Genomic DNA, 17453 nt, shown 5'->3' on the forward strand with positions numbered 1-17453 from the left:
AGCAATAACAGCAGTAATCAAGAACAGGGACTCAGAGCACATGTGGTACCTAGCAGTGTACTAGGGGCTGTCTGTGTCTTGTCCAGCTTAATGCTTCCAAAATCCCCATGATGCTGCTGATAAAGACACGGACACTTGAAAACCTACACACAGATGTTTATAACAGCTTTGTTTATAACTGCCAAAACCTGGAAGCAACCAAGATGCCCTTCGGTGGGTGAATGGATAAACAAGCTATGGTACGTCCAGATGATGGAATATTATTCAGTGCTAAAAAGCAATGAGCTATCCAGACATGGAGGAACCTTAAATGACTATTACTAAATGAAAGAAACCAATCTAAAAAGGCTATATACTATAGGATTCCAACTACATAACATTCTGGAATAGGCAAAACTACAGAGATAGTAAACAGATCAGCAGTTGCCAGGTGAGGGGAGAGGGACGGATAGATAGAGCACAGAGGATTTTTAGGGCAGTGAAAATACTGTGAATGATACTATAATGATGGATACATGTCATTAGACGTTTGTCCAAACCCATAAAACGTACAACACCAAGAGTGAACCCTACTGTAAACTATGGACCTTGGGTAATAAGGATATGTCAATGTAGGTTCATCAATTACCATAAATGTACCGCTCTAGTGGGGAATGTTGATAGTAAGAGAGGCTGTGCATGTGTGTGGTAGGTGGGATATAAGGGAAATCTCTGAACCTCCTTCTCAATTGTGCTGTGAGCCTAAAACTACTCTGAAAGAGAAAGTCTATTTTTAAAAAGGAAGGAAAGAAGGATGGAAGGGAGGAAGGAAGGAAGACACAGCTGGAGAGGTTAGGTGACCTGCCCGGGGTCACAGGCCAGTGATTGGCAGGGTTAGAATCTAGAGTCCAGTTCTGTCTGGCTCCATTGCCCATGCTTTCTAATGAGTCCGTGGAAACAAACTGGCCCCTGACTTAGCTTTGCCTTTGAGTGTCGGCCTCACATGACCTCCCGCACCATGGGCAGTTTCTCTCTCCGAGTCTCGAGACTGATTCTGCGCAGAGAGCAAAGGGATCTCCCCATGGAGTGTCTCTCAGAGTGTCCATCTGACAGGCAAGAAGGGACTCACCTGACCCCACTCTAATACGCAGAATAGAGTTGGCATTAGAGGCTGCCACCTTTCTGCCTGCTGATAATGCAAAAATTGAGGAGGTTTGGGACTTAAAAGGAAATGCCGATGAATAAGAAACAGAAATTCAAACACCATAAATCAGGTGGCCTTCTATATGTTGAGGAAAAGAATTAGGAATATTAAGGTCAAGGGCAGAAACAGATTAAGCCTGATTCGGGTGGAGGGCAGCATGGGGAGGGGGAGCCTCACATTGGCCACATCAGGGGGCGTCCCGGAGCAGATGGGCCAGTGATCCTTGCTGCCAGAGCTGAGTAAGGTCAGACTCAGAAAAACGTGCATATCTACACAATAGAGACAGCAAGCTTTCCTTCCTGGACAAATAATTTCTTCGTAATCAGGATAATTTTAACCATCACCTCTTAAGGGTAAGACATGAATGGTTTTCTTGTACCACCAGAGGAAATTCTTCTCAGAAGCTAGGTGCTTGCTGGGGAAACTATTTTATTAAGTGTTCTGGGTGAATATAATACCGATTTCAAACAACTACAGCTGAAGTCATCAACAAGTACAATGGTTATTGTACGCACAAGAATCAGGGCCATATTTTATCTCTAGGTAAAAACTATTTTTAAGCTATTTCATAAATCACTGGCAAGGTCAACCACACTAAACATTCCAGAACACACAAGGGAAATCTCTGGGGGCGTGCCCAGACCTCCAGGCTGCAGGGATTCATTGTTCTGACACTTCCTGCACGCTGCTCGGAGCTGTCCCGATGTCAGCAAGTCTGCAGGGTCTGCAGAAGGCAGGCTCACTTCACAGGCCCCACAGGTGGGGACGACACTGAGCTGCACACCTCCTGTCACTGCACAGAGTGACATCACCACTGAGCTCACCCCCTGCAGGCTCGCTGCTGTCTTCACACAGCAAGTGGGGACAAAAGCAACCCATGGAGTAATGGTGAGTGTTACTCTACAGGGAGCATTTTGTACACAGCCCATCATATGGTCAGTGCTCAGCAGTGATCAGGAACAGAGACACAGCCCCCATCACCAGGCCCAGGTGCATTAAGCAGTATGTTCAGCCATGATGCTTGATATGGTTCATGAATAAATGAATGCACCCATGAATAATGAAACACAATAAATGGAGAATTCCCTATTTTTGCAGATGAGGATATTAAGAGTAAGAAAAATTGTATTTGTATCTGGAACTGTATTCAGAAAAACTGAAAGCCTCCCTTGAGACAGGGGTAGCCAAGGAGATATAAGTCGAAGTTGTGAGTAGAACTTCTAGGAAAGCAGGTTAGAAGGGAGCCTGACAAGTGGCCTGTCTCTCTTGTTCTCGTCTTTCCTCTTTCTAGGTGTGAGGATACAGATGTGACGGCTGGAGTTCCAGCAGCCATCACAGACTCCTGACGATGAAGGTGCAGGCTCAGGTTGACAAAACTTAGAGGACGACTGTGTCGCCGATATCTGTGGAGCCACCATGTTTTCCCTGGCACACATCTAACTTTTCACATGGCAGTGGGGAAACACACTTCCAATTGACTTACCCATTATTAAGTTTGGTCTTTGTTACTAGTAGCCAAATACATTTCCAACTGAAAAAATTTTATTGATTTCTCTCCTCCCAAACTCCTTGCCCCTTCTCAGCCTCCTTGCTAGGCCCTCCTCCTCTCCCTTCTCTAAACACTGGATTGATGTAGGGTTCAGGCCCAGGTCCTCTTCAAATCCCACAGCTTAAAATATCATCCACAGGCTAATGACACCCAAAGCGATATTAGTAGCTCATACCTCTCCCCCAAGCTCCAGACATATCCAACTGCGTGGTTGGGTTTTCCAGGTTAGCATATCCAAAACAGAACCTGAATATTCCTCACCAAGTAGCCTTCCACTCACCCATTCCTCCCCATTAATAACCTTGTGTTATTTTCTTTGTGATGTCATCACAATTTGAAAATCAGCTTATCAATTTCTAGTGCATTCTTTAGAATATGGACCTCATAAAAGCAGGAATTCTCTCTGTCTTCATCCCTGGCTTCTAAATCATGCCAGCTCAGAGACCCTGCTCAGTTTCCACGCATCCATCAGGAATTCAAGAGCCAGGCCAGAACTTCCCTGGTGGCACAGTGGTTAAGAATCCACCTGCCAATGCAGGGGACACGGGTTCAAGCCCTGGGCCGGGAAGATCCCAAGGCCGTGGAGCAACTAAGCCTGTGCACCGCAACTACTGAGCCTGTGCTCTAGAGCTTGCGAGCCGCTGCTATTGAAGCCTGCGCGCCTAGAGCCCGTGCTCCACAATAAGAGAAGCCACTGCAGTGAGAAGCCCGCGCACCACAATGAAGAGTAGCCCCCGCTCACCACAACTAGAGAAAGCCCACGTGCAGCAACGAAGACTCAACGCAGCCAAAAATAAATAAATAAATCTTTAAAATAAAATAAAATAATTAAAAGCCTTTATTAAAAAAAAAAAAAAAGAGCCAGACCATTGTGACCAAGTGACAGTTTTTATTATGTATCTTTAGTCTTCATTCTGATTTCTGGCATTTTCATCCAAATTGACAACATGCAGACATTTATCAATTGACCTCTCCATCCCAGAGTTCTTCCATTTGATTCTTCTCACAGTTACAACAGTTTAAGGTTTAGCATACTTTCAGAGCCCCTGCATATAAAAATGTTTTATTTTCTTAACATATAAAATTCAAATTGACGGTAATAAACATGATTTCTCTGAAAACTTAAAAGATGTTCCATTGTCTTCTAATTTCCTGCTGTTAATGAATAATCTAACATTATCCGGACTGGTGTTTTGTTCCTTTCTGAGAAACATGTACGCTCAGATTGAATGCTTTTATATCTATTTTTAAATCACTGATTAAATTAATAGAGTATATCTATGTTTGTTTTTGAGCAAGTTTACCTCAAATGTCATTATTGATTATTGTCTATGAATGAAGTATATTTTTTCCCAGCTCAGAAAATTTTTCAAACATTGTATCTTTGATTATTGCTTCTTCTGACTTGTTTATATTTCTTCCTCACAATAGCCATACAATTCAAAGGTTGATGTGCTTTTATTAGGCTCTTGTAACTATTGTATTTCTTATTATTATTTTCATCTCTTTGTCCTTTTTCAGTGAATTCTAGAAAAGGAACTTAAGTTTGCCCTCAACATTATAGCATTTTTCTGCTGGTTCAGTTCTTCCCTTTACTGCCACTGATAGAGATTTTAGCTCTACTGTTGTATGCTTTTTGGAAGGCTTTTCCTAATATCACAGTTGTCCTTTTCATCTGAGCTCAGATCTCAGGTTGCTCTGCTGTGATCAGCCTGATCTCTTCTAATAATTTCATATATTCTTATAACTCACTAAGAACATGAAATACAGATCTTTAAATTACTTTTCATTTCCTCCTAAAAATAATTTTTTAAAAGTTGTGTTTTTCAAATGTAGTCAGTGTATTCAGTTCAGAACTTTTTTATTGGTTCTCTAGTGGTTTGATTTTTTTGGTTGTTGTATATTCATCTTCCACAAGACCTTGTTGACAGAAGACATGCAGCACAATTTTACCATTTTTGCCCATCCTCTGATCCCCTCGTTCCCTGGAGAGCTAAAGTTGGAAGGCAAAGTTGGTTCACATCCCGTCCACATGGCAGTACCTTGGTGTCAGGCACTCACTTGGTGGGCTGAGGATGGTCAAGCTCTCCCACATACTTATGCCCTAGTAAGTATGCGGAGGGGCTTAATTTTCTTCCACCAAGTTCAATGCACAGAAGATGAAATGGCTCTCTTGCTCCCTCAGCCCCAACCAGCAGCATTGTACCTGTGAAAACCACACCTTTCACGATTGTTGTGACATGCCCTCCCTTTTATCTCCCCCAGATTGCAATGGGCAGGGAGGTGGAGAGGGGGCAGGGTGCTATTCAATAGTCCGCTGGGTTCAAGGACTTCTTCAGACCTTGGGGAGAAAGGGGTCACCAAGGCCTCTTCTCACCTCTGGCCAACTGAGCCACTAACAATGAAAATGTCATCAATTGTGCTTCTGAATCTGTCTCATTGTTGCTGAAGATAATGGAAATCCCTCCCAAGGCTAGCAATTGTTGATGGTGTTCCTGTGAGGTTTTTTGTGTTGTTTTTGGTCATTTTCTGTACTCTCATGTGTATTTTAAGGACAAGATGGAAGAGAGATTACTCAGGGCTGAACCAGCCTCAGGTCATAGCTAGTCTCATTCTCTTTTGACTCTCTCATAACACAGAGCCCAGAAGCTGGTACACGGTAGGTTCTCAGAAAGTACAAACAAATTAAGAGCTTGGGCACAGAGAGATCAGCTGGGTGCTTTGTGACCACCTAGAGGAGTGGGATAGGGAGGGTGAAAAGGAGACACAAGAGGGAAGGGATATGCGGATATATGTATACATACAGCTGATTCACTTTGTTGTACAGCAGAAATTAACACAACATAGTAAAGCAATTATACGCCAATAAAGATGTTAAAAATAAATAAATAAATAAAGAGTTTGGGCTGAAATGTTTGGGACCAGAAGCTGATCTGGGATCAGGCTGGGATCTAGATCAGGCACTGGGAAGTATAACAGGTCCCAAGAGAGAAAGAGCGGTCAAAAGCCGTGTGAAGGCACAGATATGGCCTGGGTGGAAGGCAGGAGATGACTCCAGCACATGAAGCAGGTTGCCGCAGATGAGTCACCTGTGGGAATCAGGGGCCCAGGGCTCCGGGTGGGATTGATGTTGGGCCATCAGGGATTCTGAGGCCTCGCGTCTTCCTTCAGGGAGAATGTAGATAAAAGCTGAACTCAGAAGTGCCACCATTAAGCTGGATAGACCTCAGGGCCTTAGGATGAAAGACTCAGACCCCGTGGCCAAGCCCCCAAGACTCCTCCGCAACATTTCCACGCTTCAGTCTCCGCCCCCGCGAGCTCCTCAGCGTACAAAGACCTGAGGCTCCCATTCTTAGCAGGACCACAAGACTTGCTTCCGGGAGGCCTGTTGTTCCAGACACTGGTCCTAGTTCTACCCAAGGCTCCTCTTTCTTCCTCCTCGAGATTGCTTCAGGATTGCTGAAGATGCCTACTTTTCTCAGCTCAGAATGGCTGAGGGCATCAGGCCAGGGAAGGGTTGAAAGAAGTCTCTCCATTCCCCTTGCCCAGGTCATTAGGGGAAAAAAGCAAGGAGAGCTGAGGAACACCAGAAAAGCGAGGGATGCCATCAAAGTGCTGGCGGAACCACCTACCACGCCAAGAACTGCTGCCAGCCTCCCTGTCCCAACACGCAAGTACAGTCACACCTGGACCACCCTCCCTTTTCTGCCCTGGAAGATGAGGCCTTGGCAAAAAATACTGCCCCACCCTGGATCTACTCTGGAAAGGTGCCAGCAAACCTGCCACCGGTGGAGAGCAACCAGCTCTCCAGGACCCCAGCCCACGGGTGGCAGTGTCAGAGCTCAAACACTGCCCTCGTCCCCAGTAGGGACAGAGGGATTCTGCACGTGTTTTCATGAAAGAATCATTCTTTCCTGGGGCATTACCAACTGCAACTAGTTATTCTACAGCACAGTCCACATACACATTACAAGGAAGTGATATATCATGCCTGAAGCAGCGAAAGTGATTTCGGGGAGCGCTGGAAGGCTCCAGCTCAAAAAGTGGATGAAAGCTAAAGATGTGCGCAGGTGGGGAGGTAGGTGGATTCACCTGCAAACACACACCATCTGTGTTTCATCTTCCCCTCCTCCATGCACACCCCATGTCAGCAACACACATCTACATTAGATAAACGGTAACTTCCTACAGTGTCAGATGTTGCAGGAGCTCCAACACAGAAGTTCAAATTCATATTTTAAAAGAAGAAACAAACTGCTCATCTTACTTTTTTTAAACCAAAGAATTGTCCCACCCATCAAAAGGGGGAGAAAAGAAGCTTAAAGTACAAATATAGCCCCCCAAAAAAATTGTTAGTAGAGGCAAAAAAGGATTAGATAATATCTCTAATATTAATATTACTAAAAATATTTAATTTAAAGTTAAGTAAGTCACTGAACTGAATATACACCTGGGCATAATCCTAGGCTTTGTAAACTAGCAGCAATGTGCTGGTGGTGTGCTCCTGACTTTCTCCTCACTGCCTTCTAGTTACTATATAAAGTGGTGTGTCCATGGTTAACTTATTTATGGTGAGCAAATTTGTTGACACCATTTTTTTTCCTCTCTCTCTTTCTCTAAGACTCTAGTGAGGCCAAAATATGCTAACCTTAAAGGGTTAAGTCATTTCCATTAAGTTCCGGATATTTAGAAAGTGACTCAGTTGTCAAAGGAAAACCTGGTTAAATAAGTAGAATGGTAATTAGCCACAGAGCACATTATTAAAAAAAAAAAAAATAAGGGGCTTCCCTGGTGGCGCAGTGGTTGAGGGTCCGCCTGCCGATGCAGGGGACGCGGGTTCGTGCCCCGGTCTGGGAGGATCCCACATGCCGCGGAGCGGCTGGGCCCGTGAGCCATGGCCACTGAGCCTGCACGTCCGGAGCCTGTGCTCCGCAACAGGAGAGGCCACAACAGAGAAGCCTGCGTACCGCAAAAAAAAAAAAAAAAAAAAAAAATAGGAATTCCCTGGTGGTCCAGTGGTTAGGACTCTGCACTTTCACTGCAGGGGGCATGGGTTCTATCCCTGGTGGGGGAACTAAGATCCCACAAGCCACGCAGCGCAGCCAAAAATAGTAATAATAATAATAATAATTTTAAAATAATAAAAAATAATAAAGTGGTGTATTATTTCTTCCATTAGCACAAAGTTCAGCCTGCATCCCTGCCTGCTCAAGATATTTTAATGACAACGTCCAAACCCCTGCTTCTTGCCCTCAGGACCTTCTGGATGTGGCTTAGCCCATTTTTCTCATCTACTTCCTGCTGGTCCCTTCTGTCCAGGTAGCTTGAAACATGACCCACACTGGAACTGCTTGACCCTGCGCTTTGGTCACACCATGCACCACCATTGCCCTTCTCTTTCCCTGAGGATTTTGTCAAAATCCCACCCAACCTTCAAGGACAGCTTAAAATCCATCTTCTCCAGGAAGCTGTGCCTAAGCCTCAGCCAGGGGAAACTCCCTGCAAACTGGTTCCCTGGCACATCCTCAGACTCTCTTACAGTCATCTGTGGACATGTCACCTTCCCTTGGAGACCGCTAGCTCCTCAAAGGCAGCAACAGTCCCTCAGCACCTTGCACTGTTCTTGGAACCCAGACACTCAACAATTTTAAGGGTTACTAGCGTGGGTGATTTACAAGCTCTCCAACTGTGTGATCTGGCCTCATGAATTTGTCCTGGTACAAGGAATGTGCTTAACACTTTTATGATCAACAGAGAAAACAGAAGAAGGAAAGAGGAGCAAAGAAGAGGAAGGGGAAGGATACAAAGAGAGGCCTTAGAGAAACAGGTGTATTGAGCTCCTCACCGGTGGTTCCTAGAATCCTGGAAATTTTGAGGGACGATTTGCCTGAAAGGATTGACAATACGTTCTTCCTCTTCCGAGTAACAGCTTCTACAAAAGTTCGTTTGAAAACAAACTCCTATCTGGCTGTCAGCTTTATATATGTAGTTAGACAGAACAAGGCACTACTCAAAATTCCTCTTACTACGCTCATGGAAGGTAAAAAGCTGCATGTCTTGGGGAGTCTGAAGTTGGAGGGATGGCCCTGGGTGGGCGTGAAGGCCAGCTGTGCAGGGCCTGATACACATGTGCTCACAGAGAGGGCTCTATGCATGTCGGTTTGGATTTCATTAGTCCATTTGGAGGATGATTAAAAAGGAGAGGGAACAAATGTAAAATAGATAGCTGGGGGAAACAGCCGCATAGCACAGGGAGATCAGCTCGATGCTTTGTGACCACCTAGAGGGGTGGGATCGGGAGGGTGGGAGGGAGGGAGACGCAAGAGGGAGGGGATATGGGGATATATGTATACATATAGCTGATTCACTTTGTTATACAGCAGAAACTAACACACCATTGTAAAGCAATTACACTCCAATAAAAATGTTAAAAAAAAAGGGGGAGGGAAGGATGACGCGTTAAATAATGTAGAAAATGGAGTCTTGTTTATTTTAGAGATGGAGAAGACAGCTTGCCAATAAAACACAGCTTTCCATTTCCCTCTAGAATTCTGTTATTAAAAATAATCTGCAATGAACTCCTAGCACCTCTCTCACAAAGCCTTCCAAAAGCTTTAAAAAATAATAATAATAAAGCATGCTCAGGAAGAGCAGAATGCATTCCAGCACGACAGCTGGACCAAACTGCCTCCTGCTTGGCTGGGGGGAGAGGGAAGGACGGCAGCTGGCAGCTTCATAAACTAAGCACACTAAGGACAAAATTAGTAAATGTAAATAAAGAAATGTTGTTCTTCCAGCTCTTCAGATACACCACAAACACAGTCTAAACATAAACACTAATTCAGCTCATATATACTCTCAGATACGCACAAGCACCACAGAGACAAACGTACATAAATGCTGACCCACAAAAACACAAGCAGAGCACATCCTGACATGTAAGACATACAAAGCACACATTTTTTCACACATGGACACAACACAAAAGCAGCATATGTACACACACTTGGAAGTAAATACGCAGGCACTTTTCAATTGACTTCAGCGTTAAACTCAGGTGCTGAGGCCTTGCAGGTCTCTGTGAACGGCACGGCACGGCACGGGGTGGGGCAGGAGAGAGGGTCAGATTCTCAGCAGAATCAAGCGGAGACGGCTCTGGGCAGAGGGAGTCTTCTACATAAGCCTCTGGCCTGAAACGGTGCAACGATAACGTCTCGCTTGTTGAGCACCACGGAAAATGAAGCCTTGTGGATTTCCCCCTCTCCTGTCCCAGCCTGCTCTGAAGAATGCTTGGGTTCGAAGGGTGCACGACAGTATCTCAGGGTCCCCATGGAGGGGCACACCCTGATCCCTTCCCTGAAAAGCACCCATCATTCAGATCCCCTGAGTGAGCCTGTGGTGGCCCAATCCTGTTCAGGTGGAGAAATGAGACACTGTTTAGTAACCTTCAATGCCCCCCATTTTAAAGTCAATAATGTTACAAAATGTTCTTTTAAAAAGTTGAATATCATGACTCTGAGAAAGAAATACACTTTGTAGGATATAGCTGGCAGGGTGTGCATTTGTTTCTTTGTTTTTTCTTTATTTCCTACTCTCTTCCTGGTAAGGACACCTGCATTCCTTGAGGATGGGCCACTGGGGACACATGAGCAGTTTCTGCCCCTCTGGGTGCAGGGATCGGTGTCCCAGTGAGCTCGGGGCCGCAGCCTGGCCGACTGGAGTCCTGCCCTATGGCTTTGTGTTGGGACCTGGGAAAGGGACACTCTCTCCTCCAGATTTGCTAACATGGATGACAGGAGGCTGGTCATCTGCGGCCATGCTCTCCCTTCTCCATTGCAGGGAGAGGGGAAGGCAGCACAGAGAGTGGAGCAGAGAGGTGGCCCGGGAGGAGGGAGCAGGAGTGCTGACTTTGCTGACGGCAGCTAGCTTGAGCTAAGTGCTGATCAACACAGATAAAGTCACGTCTAGAAAGCCGACTCCGTTAAACTCAAATCTTATTATCACATTTCACGTGGGCATGAAAACCTCTCAGAGAGCAGCAGCTATGTGCACTGGAGGTGAATTCGGGATTTTCAGGCATTGGAGAAATTCTTTTGACAGGAGAAACCAATGTGAGGAAGGCAAAAGGGCACATGCTCAAAGTGGGGATGGCCCCTGCAAGCCCTGAAATAAAATATGATGTACTTCACCCAAATAGTGACAGGCAGTCTCCTCAGAGGCTGGACAGTCACATCAGCAAGGGCCTCCTGCAGCTGGGTCACACTGCGGCCACTGAGCCCACAGAGACAGGTGGGGGTGACCACTGGGGAAAACACAGGTGCCGCACAGGCAGGCAAGGCAGAGCCTCCCGCTTGGCCCACTGGGGGATTTGTTTGTGTGGGGGCATTTCTCTTCTTCTACTTTAGAATAGAACACACAATAAGATTCACATTCTAAAAGGTGTGTTTTTTAACTAAACAATAACAGGTCAGTGAAATCATGGGCTATGTCCACCCCACAATGTAGACTGAACATGAAGCTTCTGTACATCTTTATTTCTAGATGTTTAAATTCAAAGTAAATCAAAACAAAATGTTCTCGGCTTAATGTAATTTTACCAAGACAACAGGTTCCTTTTCTGAAATCAACCGTCATTAAACTTTATAGGAAATTCTCCCTCTATTATAAATGGAAAGCCCAAGTGTGAATGATATTATTTTTCTTTTGGAAATATTTGCTGCATTGTAGAAAAGCATGTTGAGAGCCTTCCAATTTATCTGGAATAACCGGATGAGTTAGAATTGACTTTCTTCAACACTTTAAAGCCTAAGCCTAGAGAGTCAATGCCTACATACATACACACATACATGCACGCACGCACACACACGGCCCTGTGCTAGATGTCATGGGGAAACTAAAAATTAATAAGATGGAGGGGGCGTTCAAGATGGCGGAAGAGTAAGACGTGGAGATCAGCTTCCTCCTCACAAATACATCAGAAATACATCTACATGTGGAACAACTCCTACAGAACACCTACTGAACACTGGCAGAAGACCTCACACCTCCCAAAAGGCAAGAAACTCTCCACGTACCTGGGTAGGGCAAAAGAAAAAAGAAAAAACAGAGACAAAAGAATAGGGATGGGACCTGCACCAGTGGGAGGGAGCTGTGAAGGAGGAAAGGTTTCCACACACTAGAAGGCCCTTCACGGGCGGAGACTGCGGGTGCCAGAGAGGGGAACATTCGGAACCACGGAGGAGGGCGCAGCAACAGGGGTGCGGAGGGCAAAGCGGAGAGATTCCCGCACAGAGGATCGGTGCTGACCAGCACTCACCAGCCTGAGAGGCTTGTCTGCTCACCTGCTGGGGCGGGCGGGTGCTGGGAGCTGAGGCTCGGGCTTCGGTCAGATCCCAGGGAGAGGACTGGGGTCGGCTGCATGAACACAGCCTGAAGGGGGATAGTGCACCACAGCTAGCCGGGAGGGAGTCCAGGAAAAAGTCTGGAACTGCCTAATAGTCAAGAGACCATTGTTTCGGGGTGTACGAGGAGAGGGGATTCAGAGCACCACCTAAACGAGCTCCAGAGATGGGCACGAGCCACGGCTATCAGCGCAGACCCCAGAGATGGGCATGAAACGCTAAGGCTGCTACTGCAGCCACCAAGAAGCCTGTGTGCAAGCACAGGTCACTATCCACTCCTCCCCTCCTGGGAGCCTGTGCAGCCCGCCACTGCCAGGGTCCTGTGATCCAGGGACAACTTCCCTGGAGAACACACGGTGCGCCTCGGGATGTTGCAACGTTACGCCGGCCTCTGCCACCTCAGGCTCACCCTGCATTCCACAACCCTCCCTCCCCACGGACTGGGTGACCCAGAGCCCCCGAATCAGCTGCCACTTTAACCCCGTACTGTCTGAGAGAAGAACTGATGCCCTCAGGCGACCTACACACAGAGGCGGGTCCAAATTCAAGGCTGAAGCCCAGGAGCTGTGCAAATAAAGAAGAGAGAGGAAAATTTCTCCCAGCAGCCTCAGGAGCAGTGGATTAAATCTCCACAATCAACTTGATGTACCCTGCATCTGTGGAATACCTAAATAGACAAGAAATCATCCTAAATTGAGGAGATGGACTTAGGAAGCAATGATATATATTTTTTTTCTTTTTCTCTTTTTGTGAGTGTGTATGTATATGCTTCTGTATATGATTCTGTCTGTATAGCTTTGCTTTTACCATTTGTCCTAGGGTTCTGTTTGTCCGGTTTGTTTGCTGTGTTTTATTTATTTTTTTTTAGTATAGTTTTTAGCACTTGTTAGCATTGGTGGATTTGTTTTCTGGTTTGGTTGCTCCGTTCTTTTTTTTTTATTACTTTTTAATTTTCTTTTAATTTTTAATACTTATTTTTTATTATTTATTTTAATAACTTCATTTTGTTTCATTTCCATTTTTCCTCCCTCCCTCCCTCCCTCTCTCTCTTTCTCTCTTTCTCCCTTTTATTCTGAGCTGTGTGTATGACAGGGTCTTGGTGCTCCAGCTGGGTGTCAGGCCTGTGCCTCTGAGGTGGGAGAGTGGAGTTCAGGACATTGGCTCGCCAGAGACCTCCCAGCTCCACGTAATATCAAACCGCGAAAATCTCCCAGAGATTTCCATCTCAACGCCAAGACCCACCTCCACTAAACGACCAGCAAGCTAGAGTGCTGGACACCCTAATGCCAAACAACTAGCAAGACAGGAACACAACCTCCCACTAGCAGAAAGGGTGCCTAAAATCATAACAAGGTCACAGACACCCCATAACACACCACCGGACACGGACCTGCCCACCAGAAAGACAAGATCCAGCCTCATCCACTAGAACACAGGCACTAGTCCCCTCCATCAGGAAGCCTATACAACCCACTGAACCAACTTTACCGCGGGGGCAGACACAAAAAACAACGAAAACTACGAACCTGCAGCCTGAGAAAAGGAGACCCAAAACACAGTAAGTGAAGCAACATTAGAAGACAGAGAAACACACAGCAGATGAAGGAGCAAGGAAAAAACCCACCAGACCAAACAAATGAGCAGGAAATAAGCAGTCTACCTGAAAAAGAATTCAGAGTAATGACAGTAAAGATATCCAAAATCTTGGAAACAGAATGGAGAAAATACAAGAAACGTTTAACAAGGACCTAGAAGAACTAAAGAGCAAACAAACAATGATGAACAACACAAAAAAATGAAATTAAAAAATCTCTAGAAGAAATCAATAGCAGAATAACTGAGGCAGAGGAACAGATAAGTGACCTAGAAGATAAAATAGTGGAAATAACTACTGCAGAGCAGAATAAAGAAAACAGAATGAAAAGAACTGAGGACAGTCTCAGAGACCTCTGGGACAACATTAAACACACCAACATTCGAATTATAGGGGTCTGAGAAGAAGAAGAGAAAAAGAAAGGGACTGAGAAAATATTTGAAGAGATTATACTTGAAAACTTCCCTAACATGGGAAAGAAAATAGTTAAATCAAGTCCAGGCAGCACAGAGAGTCCCATACAGGATAAATCCAAGGAGAAACACGCCAAGACACATGTTAATCAAACTATCAAAAATTAAATACAAAGAACAACTATTAAAAGCAGCAAGGGAAAAGCAACAAATAACACACAAGGGAATCCCCATAAGGTTAACAGCTGATCTTTCAGCAGAAACTATCCCCATAAGGTTAACATCTTATCTTTCATCAGAAACTCTGCAAGCCAGAAGGGAGTGGCAGGACATATTTAAAGTGATGAAAGGCAAAAAGTTACAACCAAGATTACCCAGCAAGGATCTCATTCAGATTCAACGGAGAAATTAAAACCTTTAGAGACAAGCAAAAGCTAAGAGAATTCAGCACCACCAAACCAGCTTTACAACAAATGCTAAAGGAAACTAGACTAGAAGGAATGAATCACAGAATAACTGAGGCAGAAGAACGGATAAGTGACCTGGAAGACAGAATGACAGTAATAGGGAGAGGGCAGAGAGAAGAAGGAAGAAGAACTACAATCCTGCAGCCTGTGGAACAAAAGCCACATTAACAGAAAGATAGACAAGATGAAAAGGCAGAGGGCTATGTACCAGATGAGGAGCCGAGAAAATATTTGAAGAGATTATAGTCGAAAACTTCCCTAAAACGGGAAAGGAAATAGCCACCCAAGTCCAGGAAGCGCAGAGAGTCCCATACAGGATAAACCCAAGGAGAAACACGCCGAGACACATAGTAATCAAATTGGCAAAAATTAAAGACAAAGAAAAATTACTGAAAGCAGCAAGGGAAAAATGACAAATAACATACAATGAACTCCCACAAGGTTAAAAGCTGATTACTCAGCAGAAACTCTACAAGCCAGAAGGGAGTGGCATGATATACTTAAAGTGATGAAAGGGAAGAACCTACAACCAAGATTACTCTACCTGGCAAGGATCTCATTCAGATTTGATGGAGAAATCAAAAGCTTTACAGACAAGCAAAAGCTAAGAGAATTCAGCACCACCAAACCAGCTCTACAACAAATGCTAAAGGAACTTCTCTAAGTGGGAAACACAAGAGAAGAAAAGGACCAACAAAAACAAGCCCAAACCAATTAAGATTGTTGAACGGATACAAAAACAAGACCCATATATATGCTGGCTACAAGAGACCCACTTCAGACCTAGGGACACATACAGACTGAAAGTGAGGGGATGGAAAAAGGTATTCCATGCAAACGGAAATCAAAGGAAAGCTGGAGTAGCAATACTCAGATAAAATGGACTTTAAAATAAAGAATGTTACAAGAGACACGGAAGGACACTACATAATGATCAAGGGATCAATCGAGGAAGAAGATATAACAATTATAAATGTTTATGCACCCAACATAGGAGCACCTCAATACATAAGGTAACTGCTAACAGCTATAAAAGAGGAAATCGACAATAACACAATAATAGTGGGGGATTTCAACACCTCACTTACACCAACGGACAGATCATCCAAAATGAAAATAAATAAGGAAACAGAAGCTTTAAATGACACAAAAGACCAGATAGATTTAATTGATATTTATAGGACATTCCATCCAATAACAGCAGATTACACTTTCTTCTCAAGGGTGCACGAGACATTCTCCAGGATACCAGATCTTGGGTCACAAATCAAGCCTCAGTAAATTTAGGAAAATTGAAATCATATCAGGCATCTTTTCTGACCACAACAGTATGAGATTAGAAATCAATTACAGGGAAAAAAACGTAAAAAACACAAACACATGGAGGCTAAACAATATGTTACTAAATAACCAAGAGATCACTGAAGAAATCAAAGAGGAAATCAAAAAATACCTACAGACAAATGACAGTGAAACACGTTGATCCAAAACCTATGGGATGGAGCAAAAGCAGTTTTAAGAGGGACGTTTACAGCTATACAAACCTACCTCTAGAAACAAGAAACATCTCAAATAAACAGTCTAACCTTACACCTAAAGGAACTAGAGAAAAAAGAAGAAACAAAACCCAAAGTTAGCAGAAGGAAAGAAATCGTAAAGATCAGAGCAGAAATAAATGAAATAGAAACAAAGAAAACAATGGCAAAGATCAACAAAACTAAAAGCTGGTTCTTTGAGAAGATAAGCAAAATTGATAAACCATTAGCCAGACTCATCAAGAAAAAGAGGGAGAGTACTCAAATCAATTAAAGTAGAAATGAAAAAGGAGAAGTAATAACAGACACCGCAGAAATACAAAGCATCCTAAGAGATTACTACAAGCAACTCTATGCCAATAAAATGGACAACCTGGAAGAAATGGACATATTCTTAGAAAGGTGTAACCTTCCAAGACTGAACCAGGAAGAAATCGAAAATGTAAACAGACCCATCACAAGTAATGAAATTGAAACTGTGATTAAAAATCTTCCAACAAACAAAGTCCAGGACCAGATGGCTTCACAGGTGAATTCTATCAAACATTTAGAGAAGAACTAACACCTACCCTTCTCAAACTCTTCCAAAAAATTGCACAGGAAGGAACACTCCCAAACTCATTCTATGAGGCCACCATCACCCTGATACCAAAACCAGACAAAGATACTACAAAAAAAGAAAATTACAGACCAATATCACTGACGAATATAGATGCAAAAATCTTCAACAAAATACTAGCAAACAGAACTCCAACAACACATTAAAAGGATCATACACCATGATCAAGTGGGATTTTTCCCAGGGATGCAAGGATTCTTCAATATACACAAATCAATCAGTGTGATACACCATATTAACAAATTGAAAAAGAAAAACCATATGATCACCTCAATAGATGCAGAAAAAGCTTTTGACAAAGTTCAACACCCATTTATGATAAAAACTCTCCAGAAAGTGGGCATAGAGGGAAACTACCTCAAGATAATAAAGGCCATATACAACAAGCACACAGCAAACATCATTCTCAATGGTGAAAAACTGAATAGCATTTCCTCTAAGATCAGTAACAAGACAAAGATGTCCACTCTCACCACTATTATTCAACATAGTTTTGGAAGTCCTAGCCACAGCTATCAGAGAAGCAAAGGAAATGAAAGGAATACAAATTAGAAAAGAATAAGTAAAACTGTCACTGTTTGCAGATGACATGATACTATACACAGAGAATACTAAAGACGCCACCAGAAAACTACTAGAGCTAATCAATGAATCTGGTAAAGTTGCAAGATACAAAATTAATGCACAGAAAT

General features: G+C 43.9%; 1 protein-coding gene across 11 annotated transcripts in view; it reads right to left on the reverse strand.

Annotated features, from left to right (window-relative positions):
• ZNF485 (zinc finger protein 485) overlaps window positions 1-17453 on the reverse strand; it is a 586403-nt gene that overhangs the window by 468769 nt on the left and 100181 nt on the right. The window contains exon 6 of one of the 11 annotated variants that reach the window (XR_008616210.1): window positions 3700-3778. The exons of the other annotated variants lie outside the window; for them this stretch is intronic. The gene's annotated coding sequence lies outside the window, so the exon portion shown is untranslated. Of the gene's footprint in view, window positions 1-3699; window positions 3779-17453 lie in introns of those variants that run through there. 11 annotated transcript variants of the gene reach the window in all.

Source organism: Physeter macrocephalus, chromosome 20 (assembly GCF_002837175.3).
Source record: "Physeter macrocephalus isolate SW-GA chromosome 20, ASM283717v5, whole genome shotgun sequence".
Taxonomy (NCBI): domain Eukaryota; kingdom Metazoa; phylum Chordata; class Mammalia; order Artiodactyla; family Physeteridae; genus Physeter; species Physeter macrocephalus.